Below are 20,406 nucleotides of genomic sequence, written 5' to 3'. Positions count from 1 at the left end.
TATGGGAACAACTCAAGTGTATGAGTGGTTTTCTTGTTTCAAAAAAGATGAAATGTTGATTGAGGACAAACCTCTTGTGGATATCCATCAGCTTCTCAAACGGATGAAAATGTTGACTTGTAGTGCATTTGGAGTTTGTTCTACCAGGCCAGACTGTTAATCAAGCTTTCTCTTTCGAGGTTCTGAAAAGATTGCATAACAGTGTGTGACAAAAGAGCTCTGATTTGTGGCAGGCAGGTGACTGGTTTGCCACTAGGACAATACACCTGCTCACACAGCCTTCTCAGTGCCCCCGTTTTTGGCAAACAAGCATGCCCGTCTTGCCCCACACACCTTACTCATCTGACCTTGCTCCATGGGAATTCTTTTTTCTTTCTGAAAATGCAAAGGGACTTGAAAGGACAGCGATTTGACAACAAAGAACAGGTGAAGAGATGCTGTCAGCAATCCAAACAGATGAGTTTGAAAAATGCTTCCAAGATTGGAATTGCAGATTTGACAAATGTATTTAGTGTAATAGAGAGTACTTTGAAAGTGATAAGCTTGTTTTGTAAAAAAATTAAAATACATAGCTTTTGGGGAAAATCAATTTTGGGGGGTACAACTTCATGTGTGTGTGTATTATATCCTTTTTCATTTGAGAGCAGTCACCGTTTAATATTTGTTATATTTGCTTTGAACTTTTTTGAGCACTCACTTCGTATGGCAGTGTGCATGAGATGTGATTCATTGATGGGAAGAGCTTATGGGTATCAAGGTTTATTAGAAATAGTGTATAAAATATATTTCATCATAAAATGTTTGGCTATTCTTTTACAAGTATTTTCTTCATTTTGTTGAGCTCCCACTTCATGGAGAAAACAAATCATGGAAATATCCCCTTGTCCATATCTTTGGTAGCCTCATTTGTCTCAGATACGCTACTGACGTATTTATGGACCTAAATTCTTGCCTAAGTTTGGATCTAAATAACATGGAATTGATTAGCCTTAATTCCTTGTCTTGTTTTCAGATTTTTAAAACATTTTATTGGCATATAATTTACATATTCAATTCAACAGTTTAAATTTATTAAAGAGTTGTGCAATCATCACAATCTTAGAACATTTTTTATTTCTTATACTTATGATTATTAGTTCGGCATTTCCTCCTATATCCCATACCATAATCTCAGGAAACTATTAATATAGTTATTTTCTTTATAGATGTGCCTACTTTGTATTTAACATAAGGAAAAACACACAAAAACAAAAAGGAAGAAAATAAAACACAACAACAGCAGCAGCAAAAACAGAGTAAAGAATCCACACATTTCTTTTAATTGAAAAGAAAGCACAAAATAATAAAAGCAGAAATTTAAAATGGGCTAAAAGAAAGAGCAAATTATAAGGTATTCAATTTTAGCCTAGATACTTCTGCATTAGCTCTCCTTCCAATGCACTCTATTTGAGAGCAAGGCTACTCACAGCCCTGGTCAGTGGTCGGAAGGGCTTCACTGGGAGTTTAATACACGAGGGGACCCTGAAAATAGATTTGGGATTTTCACTGTCATCCATAATTTTCTGCAAATTGGATGATTAGCCATAATTTTTATTTCACATCACACACTATTAAGGCTCATTCACCTTTGGACTACAGATCTCATTTTTTGTTTATTCGTAATGAACACCTGATTTGAAACAAGAATAACACAAGAACGTGAGCATTGCCTGTTACTGACATCTACTTTCCTTCCTACCCTCCCAGGAGTTTTCTAGATGTTATCTCAATGCTGTTATTTATTTTAGATTAATTCATGTGCATAAGGCTAAAACTATTTACTTATTTTAAAAAGTCAAAAATATTGCTGTCTTAGGAACTTAACACTTCTAGAAATTATTTTGGTATGTGATGGGATATCTTTTCATATTTTCCCCCCATTTGCCTAATTTATCTGGTTATTTTACTAAAGGATCCTATCTGTTTTGTCTATTTCTATTCTACTGAAAATATATCAATAATATATATATATATATCAGTGGTCCATATACCATTACATTTAAGTTTCTATTTTATTTCATTTCAGATTATTTACTCCCATAGTTATCAACTTTATTTTGATTGTTATACTTTTAGATATAGTACAAGAATGTTATTTCTTTCTGATTACTTAAGGTAGCCTTTTTTTGGGGGGGTACCTCCGTGTGTGTGTGTGTGTGTGTGTGTGTGTGTGTGTGTGTGTGTGTGTAAAATGATAGGTTTTTATAGCGAGAAGGAAGACAACAGTTAATTAGTCCACATAGCAGTTCAAATCACTTTTCTGGGACAGTTAATTGAAAAGAAAGGTCCTTCAACTTATGCAGGTGCTGGTCCAAGGTCAAGGAAGCAGACAGCGGACTTTGCCCTCAGGACAGATGAGCAAAGCTGGCCTGAAGGCAGAAGGCACAGCAAGGTTAGGCAGCAGTAGCAGCAGCCTAGCGAAGCAGGTCCCAGTGGAGCCTCAAGCTCTAGTCATGCACAGCATGGCGGCATGATCCATGGGTTTGCTCAGCCCACTGGTAGCGCAGCACAGGTTATGGCAGAGGACTAGCTTAGGCAGCAGCACACTGGTCTAACCACCAGGGAGAAAGACAAAAGGAGGCTGGCTTCGAAAAGCCATTTGTCTGGGTTGTGACCTGATTAAACTCCAACCACATGTTCCTGTGGGAGCCTAGTTGGCACAATAAACCTAACTATCACATGCTTAAATGGAGCCAATACCAGAGGTAGAGGGTAGCCTCACTACCATCAAGAAAACCTCAAAGGAGAGCACATTTTTTGTACCTAGGGATCTTAAGCTGAGAGCCTTCCTCTCCTGAGAGAGGGAGAGAGACTTGTAAAACCAGAGCTGATGAAAAAGTGGCAAGCCTGACAGAGGCCAGAGAGAGAAATAGCAGCAGCGGGGGACCAGCTTACCAAAACAAGATGTGTCTGTGGGCTTCTTGCTCTGTGGAATATGGGTACTTGGATTGGAGTACCGAGATAACTGATCACTTTTGAACCTACGGCTTGCTAGTGAATTTGAGCATGCCCGGTCACTTAATAGTGTAGCGAAGGAGCCCTGTGACAATGCCTGAGCAGGATGGAAGACAGGCCTGAGCAGGGGATTGGGAAGGGCTAGTGGGAGAGGCCAGGCTGGAGTGGGAACAGAAACCAAGAGACGGGTTCCAGGGCAAGACCAAAGGTTTGGTGACAGCCTCTCAGATGTAGCTGTCCTTATCAAAACGGCTCTACTTGAGTGGTTCCTGTTGTCTCCAAGTGGATCCCAGTCTTTAATTACAGCACGCTACATCCCTAGTGAACACCACAATCATGAGAATATCTGAGTGCTCTGCGGATATTGTTATGAATTGTCAAATAGAGCAGAAAAGTAGAGTACTGTAGGCTGAATGACTGCTGTAAGACTAGGTATAAACATTAGAGAAGGTAAGTATGTCTGCCTGCCATGTAGTAGCAATCAGCCTTGAAATTATGCCGCCTTTGATTCTCCTTGTCCCTCTTGGAGTTAGAAAGATTGTATGTCTTACAATTTTTAGAGCTGCAAATAGTTCTTTTCCAAGTGAGAAATGGGATCCAGTACAGAAACTGTTGAAAACTTAGAACACTTAATTACCTTGTAACTCTCAAGTTGAAACTCCCTAGAAACTTCTGAACATTCTTGGTCTGCTACTTTAACCAAGCTTGCACATGAATGTTGCATAGTGTTCAAGGCTAGTCCACTAATCGAAAGGTTGGTTGTTCAGTTCTGCTCAGAGATTTCTTGGAAGAAAGGCTTGGAGATCTACTTCTTAAAGGTCACAACTGTTCAAGCCTGTTCACAGTTAAGCTCTAAAACAGAGTTTCCATGGGTCTGAAATAACATACTGAAACTGAAATGGTTTGATTTGCATTTCTACATGAACAAAGTCTCATTTTATTCTTTGCTCATCTCTACCTAATGTATTTTACTGGGATTTCATAATTAAAATATTTTCCTTACCTATTTCAAAACTGGAAAATCCCCTCAGAAAGGAGCTTTCTTCTGTACTGTGGTAGCTTGAGTCAGTCTGGCCCATGTATGGCAGGCCTGTGAGAAGCTCCGTAAGTGTTCCTGGAATGGAGGATGGAGCAATGTTGCTAAAATTCCTCCTCAGATTGTCTTTTAAAGTTTACAGGTATTTTTTTTTAATCCTTCAGTTACCCACAGTAAACTTTCCCTATAGATGCAGTTTATTTATTTATTTTAAAAAATCATTTTATTGGGGGCTTGTACAACTCATATCACAATCCATCCATCCATCCATCCATCCATCCATTGTGTCGAGCACATTTGAACATATGTTACCATCATCATTTTCAAAACATTTTCTTTCTGCTTGAACCTTTGGTATCAACTCCTCATTTTTCCCCCTCCTTTGTGCACCCTCCCTCTCTCCCTCACCCTTGATAATTTATAAATGATTATTATTTTTTCATGTCTTATACTGACCGATGTCTCCCTTGACTCACTTTGTGTATTTATTCTTGACTCTAGAGATTTATGAGCCAATGATGTTTAAAGTTCTAATTAAATCAAACTATCTATCAGTATTCAAAACACTGAGAGTAATCAAATTTAAAGTTTGTTCCCATTAATATTCTTAAATCTATTATTTTTTACCAGCACAGCACCCTTAAATAAAATAAAAATATTTTTATTTAATTCAGCATCAAAATATATATTCAGATTTTTTAATCTTGGTGGCTATACTGTACTTCATATTTATGCACTTTTTACTAATTTGATCAATTAGTATATTTTCTCATCTCCACAGTATTCAGGTATTATTTATTTTGATTTATAATTCTAAAATATTTAATATACAAATGTATATTTCATTAGGTGATGGTCAATGTAAAAGTGGCGTGGCGACAACATTGTCTGATCTCCTTGTTTGAATTCACAATGGCCCAGGGAAATCATTATCAGAACCAACAAGCCAAGACTGAGTGTTATGAGGTAGAGAAGCCGAGCATCACTTTCCAAACTTTTCACCAACTCTGATACTAGCTCTACTTCCCACAATGCACGCTACTTCTTTTGTGGGTTCAAAAATTGTTACAGTGGCCACACGGAAATCACAGACAATACTCGTGATGATTACAAAAGTACCAGGTTACAGTTCAGGAGCAAGAAGGACTCAGAATATAGCTCTTAGATTAGACTAGCCTCTTCTCAGTTGTGCCTGCCAGCAGGCCTCTTTCTAATCCTCAGTGGGTCGTGCGCAATTAATGTGGACATTCTGTTCATGGCTCTGGACTTTATAAACCAATGCTAGGGTCTCATTTTGGAGAACCCTCTCTATTACACTGATGAAGAGTAGTGAATTGGGATTGAGACCTGGCCTTTGTGACTCACACCCTTTGTTTCCTTAAGGAAATCGTTAAGACTCCATTAAGTAGAGGGTGAGAACTGAGCAACAGTCTGTTTCCTTGGAGGAATCTTTGAGTTGAATTTGGTAGAGGATGTGACTTCAGACACTATTTTCTTTTGTGGAATATAAATGCTAAATGCTAATTCTAGCACATTTGACCTTACCTGGAATGCCAGACCTCTATTTCCTGGCTGAGCTTTAGTAGAAGCAACAAGACCTGCTGTGCTTTTGGATAGTTTTGGCTTCTGACTTGGGTTTGGCTCACCTCTGCCTCATCTTCAGATTCTGCACTGAAGAGCACCCACTAGCATCACTAGCATGTGAGACATTTCCTCAAAGTTTCATGAGCCTTTGTGGGATGTTGCAGTGATTCACAGCACCTGGATGTGAGGGAGTATACGCAAGGGAGGAATGGCGAGGTAGGCAGGGAAATGGAGCTGAATAACCTCTTGAGGGAGTTGGACATTTGGAATATCATTAATCTTCAATTCCATGTGATCTGTTGAGTATCAATTCTTCTAAAAGAAATTATTACCATGTTTAGTCTTTTTGCATCTCAACTTTGAACCCTTTGGCTCCTTGAACTGTCTTCTTCTGAGTTTTTAGACAAGTGTAAAGTTCATTTGCCAATAAGTGCCTACAGTCACTTAAAGAATCACCTAACTGCAATATCTCTGGATAAATTTGAGAAGAATGGTAATTACAGAGCATTTGATTGTGCTCATGTGGAACTTGTACATGGATCAAGAGGCAGTTGTGCAAACAGAACGAGGGAATGTTGCATGGTTTAAAATCAGGAAAGGTATGCATCATCGGAGTTGTATCCTCTCACCATACTTATTAAATCTGAATGCTGAACAAATCATCAGAAAATCTGGATTATGTGAAGAAGAATGTGACATCAGAATTGAAGGAAGGCATATTAGCAACCTATGATATGCAAATAATACAACCTTGATTGCTTAAAGTGAGAACCAAGAACCTGAAGCACTTGCACTTGCACATGAAGTGCTTGCAGAAAATCAAGGATTGCAGCCTTCAGTGTGCATTATGACTCAGTGTAAAGAAGACCAGATTTCTCACCACTGGATCAATAGGTAACATGATAAATGGAGAAAAGATTGACGTTGTCAAGGATTTTGTCTAGCTTGGATCCAGCCAGTGCTCATGGGAACAGCAGTGAAGAGATCAAAAGACACGTTTCATTGAGTAAATCTGCTGCACAAACTCTCCTTGGAGTTTTGAAATCAAGGGTGCTACTTTGAGAATTAGGTGTGCTTTACCCAACCATGGGGTTTTCAGCTACCTCATATGTGTGTGAAAGTTGGACATTAAGTAAGGAAGGCAGAACAAGAATCAATGCATTTGAATTCTGATGCTGAAAAAGAATACTGAAAGTACCACGGACTTCTAGAAGGACAAAGTGATCTCTGTTGGAAGAAGTACAGAGTGCTCCTTAGAGGTGAAGATGGTGAGACTTCAACTTATATACTTTGGCCGTGTCCCTGGAGAAGGGCATCGTGCTTGGTAAAGAGGAGAGGCAGCACAACGGGAGGAGATGGACTGACACAGTAGCTGTAACAATGGACTCAAGCACAGGAACAGGACTGAGCAGTGTTTCGTGCGGTTGTGCATTGGATCACTATGGGTTAGAACTGCCTCCATGACACCTAACAAGGACAGCCTGGTTATGTAGGCAAACCGAGCTCCACCAATATGTGCCCAGGTACATTCTCCTCTGCCAAGAAGCCTCCTGCCAAAGACTCAGTTTTCTCATTCTGTGGGTTGTCATATACCCTATAATTGTCTTGATCCATTGAATGACTGGAAAGTACACAGCACCACCTTGTGCTGGTTTCTTGGTTCTGCGTCTACCTTCCCCACCCCCCTTTTCTTTGCTGCCATGTCTTTGTGCAGTGTTCACCCTTACTGTGCTCTGTCTCCTGCATTTAGCACCAGGATCCTGGGTCCGAAGGATGAGTTATAGTCGATTAATATAGCCCTTCCATTCATAATCTCTAGTTAATATAAATCTGGACTGTATGTGTCTATGGCTATAATCACCTCTCGGGGGATATTCTGTACTAATAACCAGGAGTAGGATGGGATTGAGACACACTATTTGTTTCCTCGATGACATCTTGAACATCCCACCTCAGAAGCGAGCAGGAATCCACCCACACTCGTCGTTGCCCTTGGATAAATGATGGTGCTGCCACACAGCATTATATCCTCATAGCTGCACCTGGAAGCCAGACCTTCATTTCCAGACTGAATTTTGGTAGATGCACAAGGACCTGCTGTGACTTTTGGATGTACTTGGCTTCTGGACTTTGCAACTGGCTCCCCCAAGCCTAACCTTTGAATTTTGGACTGAATAACACCCCCCACCACATGTGAGATAGTTCCTCAAACTTTCATGAGTTTCTATGGGACTTTGCAGCGATTTATAGAACCCAGCAATGTGAGGAAATATACTCAATGAGGAGTGAGGTAAAAATGGAGCTGAACTGCATTTTGGAAGAGTGGGACATGGAAGATATCATTGATCTCCAACTACTTGGGGCAAGACTGGCATTGATTCTTAAAAAAATTATTACCACAGTGCATTCTTTTTCCTTCTTATTGGTGGTAGTGAGAGCCTACCCAGTCTGTATCTGAGGTATATTCATTTTAATTATCAGTAAGCCATCCAATCCCTTTGGTGGGCTACAAACACCTCATTTGTATAGTTTCAGCCACTCTTCTGGAAGAAGTTATAAGACTGCCTTGAGAATTTCCATATAAAAACTATCCAGAGCATCACAGCAAAGGAAAAGGTACTAAACTTAGATGACATATATAGGACGTGTTTTCAAAAAATTCTTGAAAAACTGTAATAACAGTACATGGGATTTCTCCACAAACATGTGAAGCTCATTTAAAGAAAGCAATTTCTTGTAACTTTAACTTTTTTTAACTTTTAACTGTCTTTATAACTTTTTTTGGTAAATTAAAATGCTTATAACTTAAGTGACTCCTTTTAAACTCAATAAGGGAAATCAAAGTGTAAGATCCCTCAAAGCACTAGGCCCACTTGCTGCTGTCGAGTTGATGCTAGCTCGTAGTGGCCTTAAAGGACAGTGGACACTGCCCCTGTGGGTTTTGGAGACTTGACTGGTCACGGGCGTAGAAAGAAACATCTTCCCCCTGGAGTGGCTCGTGCTGACCTTTCGGATCACAGTCCAATATGCCACCAGGAATGCTTCAAAATTCTCTTATTTTTCAAATCTTTTTCATGTATGAAAGAAATAAGCAATTAAAAATCATGAAGAATCATCTATCAATTTAGAGTGAGCAGTCATCGCTTTTCTGTAATCATTTTTTTGTTTCTAAAAATATATCAGGAGAAAACATTCATCAGTCAAAAGGAAAAATATAATATTAACTGTGAAAATCATGATCCAATTATGTTCGGAAGTGAACATTTTCATTTAAAAATTATTTTTTCAGAAACTATAATTATAATATTGTCTTTTATAATGTCTTTTTCATATATATTATTACATGTACATGACAGGACACATTTCTGGGAAAAACATAAAAGCAAAGAACAACATATATGCAAAATAAGAAAATAAAAATAGTCTATTAACCCCAAAGCAGAAATCAATTCTATTATTTTTTAAAGTCATGCAATAAAAAATTAATTGGACTTCAAACATATTCACATATTAGCATACATAACAGACAAGGGCAAGGAACACTGACTGAGGAGGCGCCACATAACACAAACAAGGAGGGCTGCTCCCTTGAGCCTGACCGCCCACGACCTTCCTTGGTGAGGACATTGCTGGGTTAGCCAACCAGGGACCACTTCTTGAGTCCCATTCAACCAGGAACAATCACCATTTTTTTAGTACAGGAGCTTCTGCCAGACATATTAAAAGGGTCTGCCAGTTCCGCATTGTCTCACTACTTTTGCCCTCTTGGTAGTGTAGATGCGCTGGGGGCCTGTTCTTAGTGTATCTTGACTTTACTGCTCAATAAACCCACTTTGCCTTGTCCTACCTGCTGTGATTCTCCCAGAAAAGGGGTCACATACCCTAAAAGGGGTCACAAAGTTATTTTTAATCAGTAATTATTTGACTCTATCCGTTCAAAATAGTATTAAAGCAATTCTTTCTGTTAGCTTTTTAAAATAATATTTTAAACAATATATTAATGAATTAATGACTAATAAAAAGCAATGACAATGAAGTCTGTGATTAAAAATATATTGTTCTTGATAAATGTTTCTTGATTAACGTTAAGCATAATTAAACCAATATAAAATATTTTATTTAATATTTAATGACTAGTTCTCAATTTTTTAGTTGTAGAATTATTTAATATGAATCTTATAACCAAAGTTTATAATGGTTCATCTTGTCGAGGACCTACCTCCTTTTCACTGGCCCACAACCTTACGAAGCATGATGTCCTTTTCCAGAGACCGGTCTCTCCTGATAGTGTGTCCAAAGTATGTGAGACAGAGTCTTGGCTGTCCGTACTCCTAATGAGCATCCTAGCTGTTTTTCCAGGACAGGACCTATACAAGATCAATTGATAGAATGGCTACAATGCTGGGCTCAAACATAATGATAGTAAGATGGTGTGGTACCAGGCAGCGTTTCATTCTGTTGTACATCATGAATCAGAATTGACTTCACGGCACCAACAGCAAAGCAAGCGCCGAGAAAGATCTGCTGTTTTCCAATAAAGATTCGGGCCTGGAAATACCTCTGGGTCAGTTCTACTTTGTCACATGGGTTTGCTATGGGTTGAAATCAATTTGACATCCACTAGCAATAAGACTCCAAATCTATTAACATTTTTATTTGACCCTATGTTTCCTACAATACCTTGTCACAGTTATTATCATCATACATCCATTCCTCCTGTGCTTCACAGCTGGAAAAACCCAACAAGAAACATAGATAGATAGATAGATAGATAGATAGATAGATAGATAGATAGATAGATAGATAGATACTAAAATAATGTTATTTAAAATATATATTTAATTTATGTAAATATTTACATAGGGTCTCTGTGAATTAGAACCAATCAGAGGGTACCTAATAACAAGTTAATTGTATGTTAACATAAATATATTTTAAAGAAAATTGTAACCAGATAGTGATTGTTTTACTATACTGTACATTTCTTTCACATTTCTCTGATTGGAAGACAATGGATTATCATATACACTTTGTTTCCCAGCAATTGTGTTGTGCTATAGTCTTTGATATGTATAGAGGAAAAGCTGCTCTCATTCCGATAATAGTCAAAAGGTTAGATAATTGTAGCTCTTCTAATTTGATACAACATTAAATGTTGACAGGTGGTAGTGTCTTAAAGGTTAATGCAATAAGCTATTGAAAACCACATCAATGACCTTTTTGTACTGTGTGTACTCCTCAGAGAATGAGTGTAAATGTAAACTATATTCAGTATTATTATGAATAATGACCTTGTTGACCCCATGAAAAGATCTTGGGAAGCTCAGACCACATTTTGAGTCACTCTTTTTAACCATTCATTGGTAGGCAAATGGAACGCAATGGAGGGACTTAGAAAAATCCATCCAGATTAGAAAATCAGCACTGTATAGCAGCATGGAGAATCTTCCCAAATTATAAAATAAAATAATCTAGATAAATGCTAATGTCAACCCAAAACCAAACCAATAGACTCACATCCCGTTGGTTCTGACTCATACCAATCCCATGGAGGGTTTCTGAGGCTGTAAGTTTAATGGGAGCAGCCAGAATTGTCCGAGGAGCTGCTGGTGTATGTAAGCACCATAATGCTTACCCTAACGTGCCAAGAACAACAGCAAAATTTCAATTTCAGTGAACTGAGTTGTTATACTTACATGACCAATTACGGTTATTTGGAAGAACAATGTGAAGTTTTTACATTTACTAATTTTTTTAAATAAAGGAATATTTGATGGGCATATATAATTCATTAAAATACTTAGTTAAAATTTGTCTTTCTACTCAACTTCTCTAATTAAATAGTAAATTAATATTTTTCACATTCATAGATCTTAGAAAACTACATTTACTTTAGATTTGAATTATTTATAGAGCATCATGTCATCAGCTGGATCATGGATTTCCATTTTTAAGAAGATGAATATATTTCTAATAGTACATCAAAACAATATCAATAAAAGTGAAAATGACTAATACAACATTTCTCTGTTGCTTTCAGATAATGTCTACTGTTTAAAATAAATGAATAATTCATATGTAAATACATGCATAGTACATATATAGTGTTTATGATAGGCCCAAACCTAACTCATTAGTGTCTCATTGTTTTCTTGCCAAATAATTGGTAGGTTTGAAACATTGGCTTTTTGGTTAGCTGTGAATGCTCCTACCTCATAAAAATATATACAAAGAAAGACAGACAAAAAGAAAGATAAAAAGATGTAGAAATCCACAAACACCACTGATCTGTTGTTCAGATCCTAAATCATTTTTACAACTGTTTTTTTCCCCAACAGTTTTATTGGCACATGATTCATATACAATTGAACAGTTCAATCGTTCAATCGCATCAAGGGGAGTTAGACAATCTCCACCAAATCTATCTTAGAGGCCCCCCCCCCACCCCGCTGTCACACTTCAAACTGAGCTGTGCAATTGCTATGGGTTCTAGTGCTCCCTCCACCCCTCACCCCCCCACCCTCCCTGTTCACTCCCGAAATCCCCATTCCCTCCAGATTGCCCAACCCTCTGTCCCTTACAACCCGTTACAGTTGTTATTATCATCATACATCCATTCCTCCTGTGCTTCACAGCTGTGAAAAAACAACGGAAAGCAGTGTGAGATAAATCGCACTAAGGTGGTAAGGATAAGATCATATTACTATAAAGGCAAAATGATGTTATATATAGATCCTTGTAAAGACAAAACATAAAAATACAAATGATATGTAAGAAGAAGAACTCCATTAATATTCAAAAAGCCAGGGAAGAAATTTCTGCCTTGGACATGTGAGAGATACTAATTCAAGTTGTGTCTATAGGGAGGACACCTGGCCTGGTGCTGAGTTCAATTCCACACATTCATGATTACAATGGTCTCTGCCTGTGGCTTGGAGGGACCTGCCAGAGGCTCAGTCTGCCCAGACTCTGCAGATGGGATTTATCTCTCACAGATCTCCATAGCCTTCCACAAATCGGGTGTTCATAATTGTAGCTCTGACCCTTTTCTCTTCACCATATTCTTATTTTGTAATTGTCACACAAGCTGGTGTGCTTCCTCCGTCTGGACTTACTTGCCTTCTCGCTTAGTTGATGGCTTTAAATTTAAATAATTTAAGACCCCAGACAATATTTCAATTGGTAGAGGGGACCATCTGCTTTCTTCTACACTTTTCTGTAGCACCCATATATTCAGTGATCATTTCATGAAGTTGAGTATTGGGCAGAGTCATGATGTAAGAACTAAATGTTCTTAAATTGAAGCTTAGATGAAGCAATGAAATGAATATATCTCAGATGAATCCAGTCTGACTTATTACATCTATATTTCTATTGTAGCTGCAAGAATTTATATTTTCAAAACATAAGAGAAAGATCTTGTTTTAAAGTTAAAATGAATATAATAATAAATATTTTATTTTAAAATGTTATTAATAGAACTGAAAATTTTACTACTGTTTACCACATTTTATTTTTATAAAATACTTTGCTTCTCAGTTGACTCATTCATTGATAGGTTTTATTTTACTTTGCTATTTATCTTTCAAGAGTAGATGCTGGGCATCTGATGTGAAAGAGTCTTTTAAATCATCAAGATATTTTGGTATAATCCTACAATATTTTTTGTTCAATCTCCTTAATTTTACTATGCTTGCTTTGTCTTGATATGAGAGTATCCTTGACTTGCTATAAATATAATTTCTTTTTATTTGTTTATTTTATAAAATCATTTCATTGAAGCTCATACAACTCTTATCACAATCCACACATACATAAATTGTGTAAATCACACTTATACATTCCTTGCCCTCATCATTCTCAAACTCTCGCTTTCCACTTGGGCTCCTGGAATCAGCTCCTCATTGTTCTCCCCCTCCCTTCCTACTCCCCACTCCCTCATGAACCCTTGATAATTTATAAATTATTATTTTATCATATCTTACACTGCCCAGTGTCTTCCTTCACCCACTTTTCTGTTGCCCATCCCCCAGGGAGGAAGTTATATATAGATTCTTGTAATTGGTTCCCCCTTTGTATCCCCCCCTCTCTTCCCTCCTCCCTCCAGGTATTGCCACTCTCACCACTGGTCCTGAGGGGTTCATCTGTCCTGGATTCCTTGTGTTTCCAGTTCCCATCTGCACCTCTGTGCATCCTCTGGTCTAACCAAGTTTGCAAGGTAGAATTGGGATCATGATAGTTGGGGGCAGGGGGGAGGGGGGAAAGCGTTTAAGAACTAGAAAAAAGTTGTGAGTTTCATTAATGCAACACTGCACCCTGCGTGACTCATCTCTTCCCCACTACCCCTCTGAAAGGTAGGTCCAGTTGTCTACAGATGGGCATTGGGTCCCCATCACCCTCATTCAGGATGATATGATTTTTTTTTTTCCCTTTGGTGCTTGATACCTGGTCCCCTCCACCCTTCGTGATCACACATGCTGGTGTGCTTCTTCCATGGGGCTTTGTTGCTTCTGGGCTAGGTGGCCACTTGTTTACCTTTAAGACCCCAGATGCCATATCTCTTGATAGCCGGGCACCATCAGCTCTCTTCACCACACTTATGCACACATTCGTCTTCAGCGTTTATGTGGGGAAGGTGATCACACAATGATGTTTTTTGTTCTTTCGTGTCTGCTACCTGATCCCTTCAACACCTCGCGGTCACGCAGGCTTGTGTGCCTCTTCCCTGTGGGCTTTGTTGTTTCTGGGCTAGATGGTCGCTTGTTTACCTTCAATCCTTTAAGACCCCAGATGCTATATCATTTGATAGCTGGGCACCATCAGCTTTCTTCACCACATTTGCTTATGCACACGTTTGTCTTCAGCGATTGTCTCGGGAAGGTGGGGATCATGGAATGACCATTTAGCTAAGCAAAGTGTTCTAGTATTGAGGGAATGCACTAGTGGAGGCCCAATGTCCACCTGCTACCCTACTACTAAACCTATAAATATATGCACATAGATCTCTTGTTATTTGAAAATAGCTAGAAGCTTTAGATTATTTTACCTTTAAATTTATCTTAAGTGCTGAAAATATGAAATAATATATATATATGAGGATATCTGAAAAGATTTGTGGAAGAATTTTGTTATCCTTTAATTAAATTTTTCCATATATATCACGTATTTATAAAACATGGCTATTCTCAATTATCTTATAACTTCCCTACCCTGACAGCAGTGTCTTCTAAACTCTTCATTTGAAGGCATTAGTTACTTTCAGATCAATTTAATCTTTGGCATCAAATCTGAGTACATTGGAAGACCAACTGAATATCAAAGCTGATCGTGGTTCAATAAAGCATACCATGAACAAATTGACAAAAAGATCAAGAAACTGGCCTTCAAGTACTGTGATTCTCCACCTTCTCTGATCTTTGCAATAAAATACATTTAGTACAATTACTGTACACGGAACCTAGTATCTTGCATTTGTGACTTTATTGATGTGAAGGTTTTTATGTGGCCATATTGTAACCCTTTTAAAATCAATGATAGTAAATTCCACTTGGAAAAATACCAAAAGTGTACAAATTACTCAAAAGGCACCTGAGTGACTTTACTAATAGAGGATGGAAGGAAAAATATGAAAATGGAGTAAACTGTTCTGTGAGCAAAATCTAGTTATAGGGCTTCATTAAGTTTGGTAAAAAGACAATAGTGAGAAATCCCTTTCTTTTTTGTTTATTGACAAATATAGCTATTACAAATAGAAATAATAAAATATTTACATTTATTTAAATGGCAATGGATAGGGCAGGCTTTGTAAATTGTAGGTTGTGTGAAAGATTGCAGCACAAATAGTGTCCTCGTCCATATTTTGCACACACTTCATTGATTGCAATCCCTTCAATATAGGTGCACCCGTCCTACCCTCTCCCTTAGCTCCTCATTCCTGTTCTCCTTCTTTCCGACACTGGCCGGTTCCCTGAGCTTTGTGTTTGGTCAAAGGCAGCTATGTAGTCTCCTATGGCTTATTCTACCGAGGAGTACCTTCCTCCTTCACGCTGTTTACTCTCTAAGCCTGTCTCTTCTTTGTTTGGAAGGTGGTGTCTGGATATGCATTTAGTTTCACACTTGAAGTGTGTCTAATAAAAACAATAAATACATAATCGTTAATGCCTGTGTAAATACTGCACATAAGCATTACAGATTGTCACTTTAACTTCACCTCCTCTCATAGTGTCATCCGGTGCAGTCCACAACTCCATATGCCCCTAGTTAATGCCACGGGAACTTCTCATATATAAGATCAGTGTGAAAATATTTAGTGTTCAGAAAAATCCTGTGCAATAATAATGAGGATAATAATAATACAAAAGTATCACTCTCCTTATTATAAAGATAAGGAAAGCAAGAGTCAGATAGACAAGTCATGTGCCTACATCTCACACACTACTAAGTGATTTCTGCCACACATGGTTGCTTCTGCCGTATTTGTAATGCATGGTGGCAGCATTCTAAGAATCCTGGGATAACATACATCTCCACACTCAGGGTGTGGTTTTGGTGGGGTTGAATATCACACCCATCTTAAACATCTCATGGATGGACACATTGGCTCCACTCACCAAGCAGTCCTTGGTTCAAAATCAAATGTACAACCCAAGTGCATAAAGTCTGTGTAAGTATTTGTCACTGGAACTATTGTTACCTGTAGGCATAATTCAAATTAGGTCTTAGTACTACTTCAGTCCACCTTTAAAGAATGATCTGCCTATGATTTGAGCCAACAGTAACTTCTGGACTCAGTGAATCACTTCAGTTTTCAACTTTCATATGTAACAAATCCCCTCTCCTTCTATTCCTCTCATGTGTGAATTATACCAAAGCAAATATTCTTTGAGGCATGTTATACAGTAAGAATAAGGAAAATGCTGTGAATTATACAGTTCACTGCTTTAGAAAGGCTAAGAAAAAGAATGTGAAGAGAGTAGAGCCATGCTTTGGTTCAGATACTAAAGTCAATGCACTATGTCTTTGTCTTATTGTTTTGGAAAATAAGAAGCCTGGATAAATGACCAGATGTGTGCTGTGTATTAAGTGTACATGACAAAATGTTCTTATCAATATGTTTTATCTAGAAACTTTGTCATTAAAGACCAAAAATAACATTGTATAGATTTTTTTCTGACATAACCCCAGAGAACATGAGGGTCCCCATTTTGAAAATGAAGAAAATTTGTTTACTTAACATAACTTATTTTAAATTCAGGACTACTATGGATTAGTTATTATTGACTAAAGATTCTAATTTTTCCCCTACAATGTGATATTTATTCATTCTGACTTTAATTCTGTGGTTGCATTTCATTTTCTCTTTTTCTTTCTCATCAAAATAATTTTAAAAATAATTTATAATTATAACAGTACTGAATTTGGGTAAAATGTATATACTATCCCAATATATAAGGAAAATTGACATAGGGACAAAAGTACTTGTTGTGGCAACTATCTTTGTGCTATCTATAGGTTGTTAAAAGAGAGATTTGCTTACATGCTAACACCATAAATATCTTGTACATAACACCAGTAGGAGACATATATTTTATGCTTAGATACTTTTTGCACATTTTTTATTCTGCAGCAACACTTTAATTATTTTCTCTTTTTTAAGAATAGTTTTTTCTGACATATAATTCTCCTACACATCCATAGTTCAGTCATATTGAAAAGAGTTGTGGAATCATCACGATAGTCAGTTCTGGATCGTTTTCTTCCTTGTACTCCTTATGAGCTTCACATTTCCCTCCAGCTTCCCTTCACACTCTCTCAAAAGCCCAAAAGCCGTGGGGCAAGTTATTATCTCTATAGATATACCTATCCTGAATTTAATATACTTGAAATATACACACAAAAAAGACCAAAAAAAAAAACAAAAAACCACAAACCAAGCAAACAACCATAGCCAAATTAAACCAGAGAAAAATCTGGCTCATCGAGTAAAGAGAACAGTGGGGTCACAATGAATGATCACAGCCAGGTATAATTCTTTTTAAGTAAATGTTAAATCAGTTTAATAAAATTTTAAGTATTCTATTTCTGACTAAAGGTGATTTTAAAAACCTCTTCATACAGGTATTTAGTTAATAGATTTCAATTTATTTACATGTAGCCTATAGTATAGTTACTGGTACGTGCCATATAAATACAACCTTTAAACTCAGAAGTACGCAGAAAGCACACAATTATGCCTCATTCCTTATAGGCTTCAACTGATGTAGGGGGTTCAACTGAATAGCTCTCATAAATTGTATTATGTAGAAAATGTCAAGGAAAATATGCAAAAAATACAAATCAACTAGAATAAGAAATTAGCAATGTTTTAAAATACATTGTCAATATACAAAATTGTCATATACTTATATACTAAAATTTTCTTAAAGCATTTGATATGTACCTACTATGTAACCTGGCCTTTCCTTTCTTAATTTTTTTCAAAGAGAAATCAAATTATACATCCATACAAATATCTTTAACACAAATGGATAGTCTCAAACTTAAAGCTATCTAAAATTTGTCCATTACTAGGAAATTGGTTACATTAAATTCTTTTCTTGAAACAGTTGTATATGATTTTATAAAATGTTAAGTTATATACTTTATGAGGTCACAACCCTGCTAGACCATGTAGGGGTATTCACTTCTAACACCGTGCAAATTCCAGTTTCATTTTGTCTGTGGGGGCATGTATCACCTAGTGACTTTAGCACCTCCACCATCAAATGATCATCTTACAGGGTAGCATCATAGCTTTTTTCTTTTAAGCTCTTTTTGGCCCAACTAATATTACTATAAAAATTCAACCTATGCTTATTGAGTTATTGAGGATTAAGGCTTCAATTAAACACAGTGAAAACTGAAATCTCTATCCAAACCATGTTGCATTATTTAATTTCATCCGGCCTGCCTCTTCTCCACTCTACACTATTTTGATCTGCTTTGAAGTTCTTTAGTTCATTTTTTGAAGCACTGATTTCAATGAAACACTGATTTTAAAAATAGAGTATGAAAAGTTTTCAATCTGATGACAAATTAAGTAGTGTTGTAGCTCTTCATTTGTATTCCTAGCTAGTATGAAGAGCTCATCACTCAACTCTGTGCAGAGGTCGTGATTTGAGCTAATGGAGAGTTCACAAGGTCAAGACTTGAAAATTCATGCGCATACGTATCCTGCATCCGTAGGGTGCACACGAGCAGGAACTGCCTGCATGACAGCCAACAGCAGCTTTTCTACTTCGTAATTCTATGACCTTAGTCATCTAATTGACCATCTCAACGCAGGAGTAATGTTTAATGCTCTTACTCCATGGAATGCGTTAGAGCAGCAGTTCTCAACTTTCACAGGGGTTTCCCGATTCATAGCAGTAGCAAAATTAAAGTGATGAAGCAGTAACAAAAATAATGTTATAGTGGGGGTGGTCACCATAACTTGAGGAACTGTATGAAAGGGTCGCGGCATTAGGAAGGTTGAGAACCACTGGGTTAGAGATAAAGAGTATTCACCTTCCTGCACCAGTGTTCAAGTCTTGTGGAAGAATCTCTTTCTATTTTCTTTCTTGGCTTTCTTTTCTAAACCCCAAACAAAACAATACTCATTATTGAGTTATAGTTGCCCTATAGGACAACATAGAACAGCTCAATCAGAGTGCCAGGGTGACAATCTTTACAGAAGCAGACTACCACATTTTTCTTCTACAGAGCAATTTTCTTCCTGAAGAGTTAGAGAATTGATCAAGGGGTTCTCATATTTATTATTGTGAAAAATCATTTCATAAGGAATCTCTTTATTCTTTTTAAAAAATCATTTTATTGAGGGCTCATACAACGCTTATCACAATCCATACATCCTTCCTTTGTGTCAAGCACATTTGCACATTTGTTGCCATCATCATTCTCAAAACATCTGCATTCAACTCAAGCCCCTGGCATCAGCTCCTCATTTTTCCCCTCCCTCCCTGCTTCCCCCTCCCTCATGAACCCTTGATAATGTACAAGTCATTATTATTTTGTCATGTCTTACACTGTCCAATGTCTCCCTTCACCCACTCTTCTGTTGACCGACCTCCAGGGAGGAGGTTATATGTAGATCCTTGTAATCGGTTCCCACTTTCCATCCCACCTTCCCTCTCGGTACCACCATTCTCACCACGTGAGGGCTTCATGTGTCCTGTATTCCCTGTGTTTCCAGTTCCCATCTGTACCAGTGTACATCCTCCGGTCCAGCTGGATTTGTAAGGTAGAATTGGGTTTATGATAGTTGAGGGGAGGAAGCATTTGGGAACTAGAGGAAAGTTGTATATTTCATCATTGCTACACTGCACCCTGACTGACTCATCTCCTCCTGGTGACCCTTCTGTAAAGGGGTGTCCAGTTGCCCACAAATGGCCTTTGGGTCCCCACTCTGCACTCCCCCTCATTCACAATGATGTAACTTTTGTTCCTTGATGCCCGATGCCTGATCCCTTCGACACCTGATGCTTCTGTGCTAGATGGTTGCTTGTTTACCCTCAAGCCTTTAAGACCTCAGATACTATATCTTTTGATAGCCAGGCAACATAAGCTTTCTTCACAACACTTGCTATGCCCCCATTTGTCCTCAGCCATCATATTGAGAAGGCGAGCACACAATGATAGGATTTTTCCTTCTTTGATGCCTGAAACCTGATCCCTTTGACACCTTGTGATCACACAGGCTGGTGTGCTTCTTCCATGTGGGCTTTGTTGCTTCTCAGCTAGATGGTCGCTTGTTT

Source organism: Echinops telfairi, unplaced genomic scaffold (genome assembly GCF_000313985.2).
Source record: "Echinops telfairi isolate 266 unplaced genomic scaffold, ASM31398v2 ScPeMD7_18;HRSCAF=68, whole genome shotgun sequence".
Classification (NCBI taxonomy): Eukaryota; Metazoa; Chordata; class Mammalia; order Afrosoricida; family Tenrecidae; genus Echinops; species Echinops telfairi.
This window is presented reverse-complemented; position numbering follows the sequence as displayed.